We start from the raw sequence: 8,827 nt of genomic DNA, 5'->3' as shown, positions 1-8,827 counted from the left end.
CAGCGTAGATGTTTTGATCGGGTAAAATGAAGAGCTTACTGGACAGATTTGACAGCAGGCTGGAGACTGCACGAGGGAAAAGTGGCGCGCGTGAAGAGACATGACAGAAGCAGTGAAGCACTCTGAAAAACAGAGAAGAGTTGTGCATTTCCTGTGTGTGTGATGGCCACCCTCACTGCATGCCGGCACGCCTGGGGGGGGGGGGGACGGGTGAGCCCACAGCTCGGGAATCCCTGAGAGCCCCAGACGGAACTCGGAGTCTTCATCCTGTTCCCAGTCCCTGCCTCCCTCCCCTCGCCCCTCCCTCCCTCCCTCCCTCCTCCACACAAGGCCCCCCCTCTGGTGACTCATAGGTGGGCAGAGGCGTGCCCTTGGGAGAGGGGCCCGGCGAGCCGCACCCTGCACCCCGTGGGCGCGGAGCTGGGTGGGCAGATGGCGGCCGTGCACACGGCCGTGTTTTGCTTAGAGTTGAGGCCAGCGTTGACACCAGGCATGGCTGCAAACAGATGTGTCCCCAAGCCAGTGGTTTTCCAGAAGGACGGTGCTAACAGCCGGGCACCGCGGGGAGGCCTGGTGAGCCGGCCCACTCCCTTCCCGCTGGCGTCATTTGTAATATGTATTTTCATTTTGCTCCCGAGCAGAGCAAATAGATTTTCGTAAGTGAGTGACCTTGAGGATTAGTGGTGTTACTTGTGACTTAGTGAAGCAGTCAGTTGAAATATTGAAAATGTTTTCCTGACTCTGGCTGATTTCAGACGGTGGCAGAGACCCACGTGGGCTGATAAATAATAAAGATGGGGCCCGCGAGGCTGGGCAGGTGAGGAGCCCCGGCCCCGGCCCCGGCCCCTGCTCCACAGAGGCTTGCCGGGTGGGTAGCCCTCCACCCGTGCTGCTCCTCCTGCCTCAGTGTGCTCCGGGGTGACACAGGCCTCGGGGGCTCCACCCGTGAGGGCCACGGGATTTCAGTTCTGCAGCGCAGGTTGCAGCCCAGCTGTCTGCCTTCAGGAGGCAGCCCAAGGCCCTGACACAGGGAGAGCCGCCGGCTGCGGGTCTGCTTTCTTCCCTGCCCCTCTCCCTTGGAGTTTAAAAACTAGAAAGACAATTGTTGGCAATGGCATGTTAACTGTTCAGAGTGGTTTACGTGTCACACACCCGGGACTTCAGTGAACCTCCCCCACCCCACTCCCCATCACCCCTCTTCAACACCCCCTGCATTATCCAGCAGTGGTCAGTGATCCCCCTCCCCACCTGCACCCCCATTCCCCACCCCAGATCATCCATCAGAAGTCAGTGAAGCCCCTGCACCCCATCCCCAACCCAGATCATCCAACAGAAGTCAGTGACCCCTGCACCCCATCCCCACCCCAGATCATCCAACAGAAGTCAGTGACCCCTGCACCCCATCCCCACCCCGGATCATCCATCAGAAGTCAGTGACCCCCCTGCACCCCATCCCCACTCCAGATCATCCAACAGCAGTCAGTGAGCCCCCTGCACCCCATCCCCACCCAGATCATCCAACAGAAGTCAGTGACCCCCCTGCACCCCATCCCCACCCAGATCATCCAACAGAAGTCAGTGACCCCCCTGCACCCCATCCCCACCCCAGATCATCCAACAGAAGTCAGTGACCCCCCTGCACCCCATCCCCACCCCAGATCATCCAACAGAAGTCAGTGACCCCCCTGCACCCCATCCCCACCCAGATCATCCAACAGAAGTCAGTGACCCCTGCACCCCATCCCCACCCCAGATCATCCATCAGAAGTCAGTGACCCCCCTGCACCCCATCCCCACTCCAGATCATCCAACAGCAGTCAGTGAGCCCCCTGCACCCCATCCCCACCCAGATCATCCAACAGAAGTCAGTGACCCCTGCACCCCATCCCCACCCCAGATCATCCAACAGAAGTCAGTGACCCCCCTGCACCCCATCCCCACCCCAGATCATCCAACAGAAGTCAGTGAGCTCCCTGCACCCCATCCCCACCCCAGATCATCCAACAGAAGTCAGTGACCCCTGCACCCCCATTCCCCACCCCAGATCATCCATCAGAAGTCAGTGACCCCCCTGCACCCCATCCCCACTCCAGATCATCCAACAGCAGTCAGTGAGCCCCTGCACCCCCACAGTGTGCACACGAGCCTCCTGTACCCCCACAGCTTGGAGGAGGTTTTCTGTGGGCACAGGACTTCCTCCCTCTTCCTGAAGATGAATAGAAAGCCCTCCCATTTCCTCCCATCCCCTCTTCAGATCCCTTTCTTCCACTCCTTATGAGTTCCTACGTTTGATGGGTTAATATACAGATAGCATTGTCATCGTGACCGTATGCTGCACAGGGCGTTCTAGAATCCACACAGCTTCACCTCCTACGGCATCTGTGAGCGCGCCTTTCCACGCGAGGACCACGGGCGAAGCCCAGGGTTCGCGTTGTCCCCGCCTCCCTTTCATTTGACTTCTACTGAGAGTTGGTGTCTTTCCCTCTACAATCAAGCTCTTGAACTCGTCCGATCCTGTCTCCCTTTGATTATTTGCTTGTCTGTCTCTTTGTGCACTAGAGATGGAACGCGGGGCCTCCAGCTCGACCGCAAGTGCTCGTCCACTTGAACCACTCTGCTGACTTTTTCTGTCAGTTTGTCTCACACGGACCTGGTCTGGGTTGGCCTGGGACCTGGTCGTCCGTCCCTTCCGCTGGAGTAGCGGGCATTGTGGGTGTGTACCCCCATGCCTGGGCCCTGTCATTCATGCCTGTGCACATTTATTACCTAATACCTACCCCTTCCTTAAGTACATTTGCAAGCTATCTTCCTTTGAGTCTTTTAAGGGCATGCACCTGCCTCGCATCCGCATAGAAGCAGCTGTGCCCTTCGGCCCCCGAGGGACGTGGGGTCACCTCTCAGTTTCTCCTTGTGAAGTCTCACTGTCAGGGTTTCCAAAGTATTCTGTAGTTTCCATTTCTATTTCTTTCTTAAGCTAAGATCATTAAAGACAGTATTTCAGTGAGAATAGATTGGAGTGTTAACCCTGGCTATGAATTTCTAATTTCATTGGATTATGGGTAGAGACTTTTAGTTATATCATTACTGTGGAGACAAAAAAAAATGTCTTCTGTGAGGCTCAATGTCTGGTCCACTACATTTTGTGTCTACATTGACCACAGAGGCTAGCCAAACACCATCAAATCATCTTTAGTCACTAAGTTCTACGCCTTTCCCCGGGGCTCGGGAAACGCGTCCTGGGGTGGCTGTCCTGTCCTGAGCGTGTGGGAAGGCTCTCCCCCGGCGAGGTAGGGGCTGAGCCCTGCCCTCCTCCGTAGGAGCCGCGGAGCCCGCTTCACACAGCTCCGGCCTTAGCTGCCAGCAAGGACAGCAACCTGCAGGATTCAATTCTTTATCCATTCTTCTGGGTCAACTTCAACACCTTATTTCTTGACCTACCCAGTCATGATTTTAAGAAATTAATGTGATATAACCCTTTGTATTCTGCTTCAGTAAATAACCACAAAGTACATCATCTTAATACTAGTACCAGGAGCCTTTCTTTATTTCTGTCTGTACCTGATGTGTTTTCCTGTCCTTTCAATTTCTAACCTTTATGAACTGCCTTGTTTCAAATATATTTACATAAAAGAAAGTTAGATGAGAGGATCAGTTGGTTTTAGAAGGATAATTTTAGCCTACTTACATTTATTGTCATTACTGTTTGCATTTTTAATTCATCATCTTGTTTACATCTTCCGTTTCTCATACGTCTTTCCTATTTCTTTATTTACCTTTGCCATGTAGATCATAGTTTGCTTTGGCTTTATACTGTTGTAATTCAAAGAGTATGTTCAGCTTTAAGTTCTTCCAACTTTTCAAAAGCAGTGATGGCCCAGGGATCTGTGATCACTGACTTCTAGAGTGAGGCCGGCTCTTGCATCTGCCTGCAGCAGCCCAGCCGGGCTCTGTGTCTTCCCCACGTGGCCCCCTGGGCCTCCGCTAACAGGTGGACAGTGAGCAGCGTGTGAGGAGACACAGAACCAAGGCCACTGCACATCCGGGAGAACGGTTGGCTGCAGGTCTGGTGGCTTAGGGCCAAAGTTTTCAGCAATTGTGTGGATGAGCAGAGACAGCTGTTAATCCAGATGCCTTTAGCGCAAGCTTTCGTCAGAATTCACAGACATTTGCATTGGGAAAGCCAATTACATGAGACATGGGTGGAGAATCTTATTATTATGAGCTCCTAGCCCCGTGCTACCTGCTCACTCGAGTGTCTATAGATAACAGATACGAGGACAGATTTCCACTTCCCAACGCACCGGCGGAACTCGGCCTCCCTTCCTGTCGCTCTCGCCGAGCATAGCCGCTCACCTTGGTTCCGGCATGGAAAATTGCTAAAGATAAACACTGTATTTTAAATTACTCCAGACACCAGAAAGACTGGGAAAAAGTCATTTGAACAAATTGAAGACTGAAATGTTGATATTAGATATTAAATTAATGTAAGTGAGATTGAAACAAAATCTAATTAAAATAATTTGAAAAATGACTTGGAAATTGAAGCTGACATTGGCTTTTACCAGCCTGTCATGACTGCTACCACGTGGCTGAGCGGTGTGTTCACTGCAGATCCACAGGAGACTCAGATTAGGTCTCATTTGTTTACCCACTTACACACAAGCACCCACAGCGTGGACACTGGCAGGTGGACCTGTCAGTCGGGAGGAGAGACGTCTCCCGGAGTCGGCTGTCGAGGAGGAGGCACACCGGCTCCTCCACGAGACGTTTGAGAACTCAGGTTGGGAGCTGCCAAGCACCGAGGCTAACGCCACGGCCACTGGGGAGCTGTCTGCGGCCCAGGCGGGGCCATGGCCAGGATCAGGCCAGGACTCCAGCAGAGGAAGTGTGTGAGGATGGAGCTGCATGCGGGTGCAGTACTGAGCACTGAGCGAGTGGGCATGTGTGGTACACACGAGGCCTCCAGCCCCTCAGAACCTGGACGACGGTCTGAGGACCAGGCCCCACCCCTCCAGTGTCAGCTCTGAAGACCAGGCCCCACCCCTCCAGTGTCAGCTCTGAAGACCAGGCCCCACCCCTCCAGTGTCAGCTCCAGGACCTGTCCCCATCCTTCCAGTGTCAACTCCATGACATGGCCCCACCCCTGTAGTGTCAGCTCTGAAGACCAGGCCCCACCCCTCCAGTGTCAGCTCTGAAGACCAGGCCCCACCCCTCCAGTGTCAGCTCTGAAGACCAGGCCCCACCCCTGCAGTGTCAGCTCTGAAGACCAGGCCCCACCCCTCCAGTGTCAGCTCTGAAGACCAGGCCCCACCCCTCCAGTGTCAGCTCCATGACATGGCACCATCCCTCCAGTGTCAGCTCCAGGACCTGACCCCACCCCCCCTAGTGTCAGCTCCAGGACCAGGCCCCACCCCTCCAGTGTCAGCTCCAGGACCAGGCCCCATCCCTCCAGTGTCAGCTCCAGGACCAGGCCCCATCCCTCCAGTGTCAGCTCCAGGACCTGGCCCCTCCCCTCCAATGTCAACTCCATGACATGGCCCCACCCCTGCAGTGTCAGCTCTGAAGACCAGGCCCCACCCCTCCAGTGTCAGCTCCAGGACCTGACCCCACCCCCCCTAGTGTCAGCTCCAGGACCAGGCCCCACCCCTCCAGTGTCAGCTCCAGGACCAGGCCCCATCCCTCCAGTGTCAGCTCCAAGACCTGGCCCCTCCCCTCCAGTGGCCTCCAGTCCAGGTCCATGACATGGCCCCACCCCTCCAGTGTCAGGTCCATGACATGGCCCCACCCCTCCAGTGTCAGCTCCTTCTGTCTGCACAAAACTAACTAGAAGACAGCAATTTGATATGGGTATATTGGCCACAAAATGTGAACTCAAGTCCGAAGACAGCCTGACTTTCCCAGGTGAACTGGGTACAGTGAGAGCCCAGCTGACTTGCCTGGTCTTGGCCACCACCTGCTGAGCCCTTCCCGGAGGCCAGTCCACTTGGCTGCAAAGTGCTGTTCAGCCTGGCCCCTGCAGGGGCTGACCAGAGTTTGAGGAGCAATACTGAACACAGGGAGAGCAGCACCGCACCCAGGCCCCAGCCAAGAGTAGGCCCACCACCCACATAGGGAGCAGCCTACCCGGTAGCCTAGAGCCACTGCACATATATTGTGACCAGAGTTAGTGTCCTACAGAGCGGCCACTGCAGAGCCAGGGGCAGGGTGAACGTCTCCCAGAAAACTGCTCCCATCGGTTCACTGAAGAAGTAGATGGTACGACGAACCCTTATTCAGAGAGCAGTGCTTAATGGCGATCTATGAAGATACAGATACGACTCCGGCTTTTGTGTCACTGAGACCTAACGAGTATCCAAGAAAAGCAACCTGGAGAGGGGAAGATTGACTTGAGTCCCCATTCCCAGGGAGGTCTATCCATGAGGGGGGCAGGGTGGAACAAAATGACTCACGTGGTGGTGGCCAGAGAGCACAGAAGAGGGTCACAGGAAGAGGCTGGGGCAAGACAGTCCCCAGGGATGCCCTCAGTGCTATCGTTGGTAGAGTGCACCACCCAGGTCCCCCACTCCCGTCCCCCACTCCCTTCCTCCACTCCACAAGCCCTCGTGGTCCAAATCCACAAAGGGATCCATCTGTCCATCGGTCCCAGACCTCAGGATCTGATCGCACAGGCACCCAAAGACCTGTCTGTGCCTCACTAATCTATTGTCTGTCAATCCAGGCAAGTGGACAGACAAGAAAATCACCACAGATCCCTCAACTCTCATCAGCTACCTAGCAGTTATGGAAATCTCAGTGATCCCAAACTAAGAAAAAGCAGGAGTCCAGGGACCTAACCAGACTACTGATGCGATTTTCATCCCGAGAGTGCTACCAAGCCAAGGCGAACTTCAATTTCACTGTTCATGGCCTTGGTGCTTCTGGAGAGTTGGAGGAAGAGCTAGGGCCTGCTTTGCGTGGCCAGGCAGATAGAGCTCTACCACCCCACGTGGGGACTCTAGCTACTTAACTCCGAATGACAGGCCACTGATAGGTAACCCCTGGACCCCCAATCTGGCTGTGGAGGAGTTGTCGCATGCCCCCGGGCCCCCAGTCTTGCCACGGGGAGTCGTCACATTCCTCTGGCCAACTGGGTGCAAGAAGAGAGTTCATCCTCTGGTATTAACCCGAGTCAGCCCCCACAAGACACAGGGTCCAGCCAAACCTGCCTGGTAGTCAGTAAGGCCTCAACGTAGAGCCAGGTGGAATGTCCCCAGTGGGCAGGATGTCTGGGCTCCTGGAAGGAAGAAGGGCAGCCCTCTCTGGGAATCCTCCCTCTCCTCTGCCCTGAAAGGACTCCTGTCGGTGAAATTCCAAGAAATAGGGAATCACCAACAGAAAATTCTAAAACATAGCCGGACTAAGGCACCGAAGTAAAGGCAGCCAGAAGAAATGGATGGCACAGAAGCCTCAGATGCCATCAGGCATACGACACAAACCTGTGTGCTTGGACGTTTTACAGGAATAGAAAGGGCATCCAGAGGCAGACAAAGATCTTAACGTGTCTCAACATTTTTCAAAGTAGACTTAAAAAGAAAAGAAAGGTACTATAATGGAAATTTTCACTTGCGAGATGAAGAACTTAATGAACCGACAGATAGGTCTAAAGAAATTCTCTAGAATGCATCCCATAGAGAGACTAAGAATTAAAGAGATTAAAATTTAACAGGAGAACCCCATTGCTCACTCCGGTAGCACATACATAAAACCTGTAACCATGTAGAGAAGATTAGCATGACCCCGTGCCAGGATGACATGCCAATTCATGAAGCGTCCCATATTTTAAGTGGAAGGAGGGTGCCATCATCAAATTCAATGCATAGTCTACAAATTTAAGAAAATTGAGGGAAGGGGGGATTGGGAGTGATGGGGAAAGATGATAAAAAGGGTGACATTGATCAAAATTCCTTGTTATTTATATACTACCTCGTTGAATGGCAACTCCTTTGTACAGTTAATTACAGAGAAAAATAAAAATGTAAAAAAAAAAACCACAAAACACCAAGAATCCTAGAAGACACCGCAAAGACTTTGCACACCTTAAATAGGAGTTGCAGGAGGAAATATATTCCATAGGTACTCTTTGAAAATATGGCTGAAGTTTCTTAATCACTGATATAGGACACTTAACCCTCAAATTCCAGAAGTTTGTTGGAATGAAAAGAAAATCTCCATCTAGATTGCTGGTGGTGAAGCTGCAGAACATAAGGACACAGAGAATCTCAAAAGCACCTGGGAGAATAGACAAGGCGCCCAAAAGAAAGGCAGTTTGACTTCTCGCTGGTTTCTGGGGAGCAGAAATGAAAGCAGAAGAACTCCTCCATATTCCGAAGGGGTATATTCGCCAGCCAAGGATGGGATCAGTGCTAGCCCGTTTCCATGTGGCCTTGGCCAGGGCCTCAAAGCATCTTCATGCTGCAAGCAGGTGCAGAAGGGTCACAGAGAAGACAAGGAGCAGATTTGAGGGCCAGCCTGTCCTTCCACAACAACACACTGACATGGGAACCGAGCAGCCCACAAGAACTGCGTTGACCCGTCCCAAGAGCTTGTAGCCACCCACACTCACTGTCACACAGGGAACCACACTTCACACACACACACACACACACACACACACACACACACACACACGGACCTTCAGGGACAGACCGTGGTCAAGCCACTATAGATCCCACGTGAAGCATTGATGGTGAGGACTAAGGAAGGACAAGGGTTCTGCAGAGATGCTTTCAGAAAATCAAGTCTCTATGGATCTTCATTTAGGCAATGTCATAGAGTTTATAACAGCAAA

At 53.2% G+C, this 8,827-nt stretch overlaps 1 non-coding gene across 1 annotated transcript; it reads left to right on the top strand.

Moving 5' to 3' along the window:
* The first annotated feature begins 7,715 nt into the window (after window positions 1-7,715).
* On the top strand, window positions 7,716-7,821 carry LOC125344869. Its single transcript, XR_007209661.1, has one exon. It is a non-coding gene; the product is annotated as a U6 spliceosomal RNA (small nuclear RNA).
* The last annotated feature ends 1,006 nt before the right edge of the window (window positions 7,822-8,827 follow it).

The sequence above is a fragment of the Perognathus longimembris genome, unplaced genomic scaffold (genome assembly GCF_023159225.1).
Source record: "Perognathus longimembris pacificus isolate PPM17 unplaced genomic scaffold, ASM2315922v1 HiC_scaffold_4568, whole genome shotgun sequence".
NCBI classification, from domain to species: Eukaryota; Metazoa; Chordata; class Mammalia; order Rodentia; family Heteromyidae; genus Perognathus; species Perognathus longimembris.
This window is presented reverse-complemented; position numbering and strand designations above follow the sequence as displayed.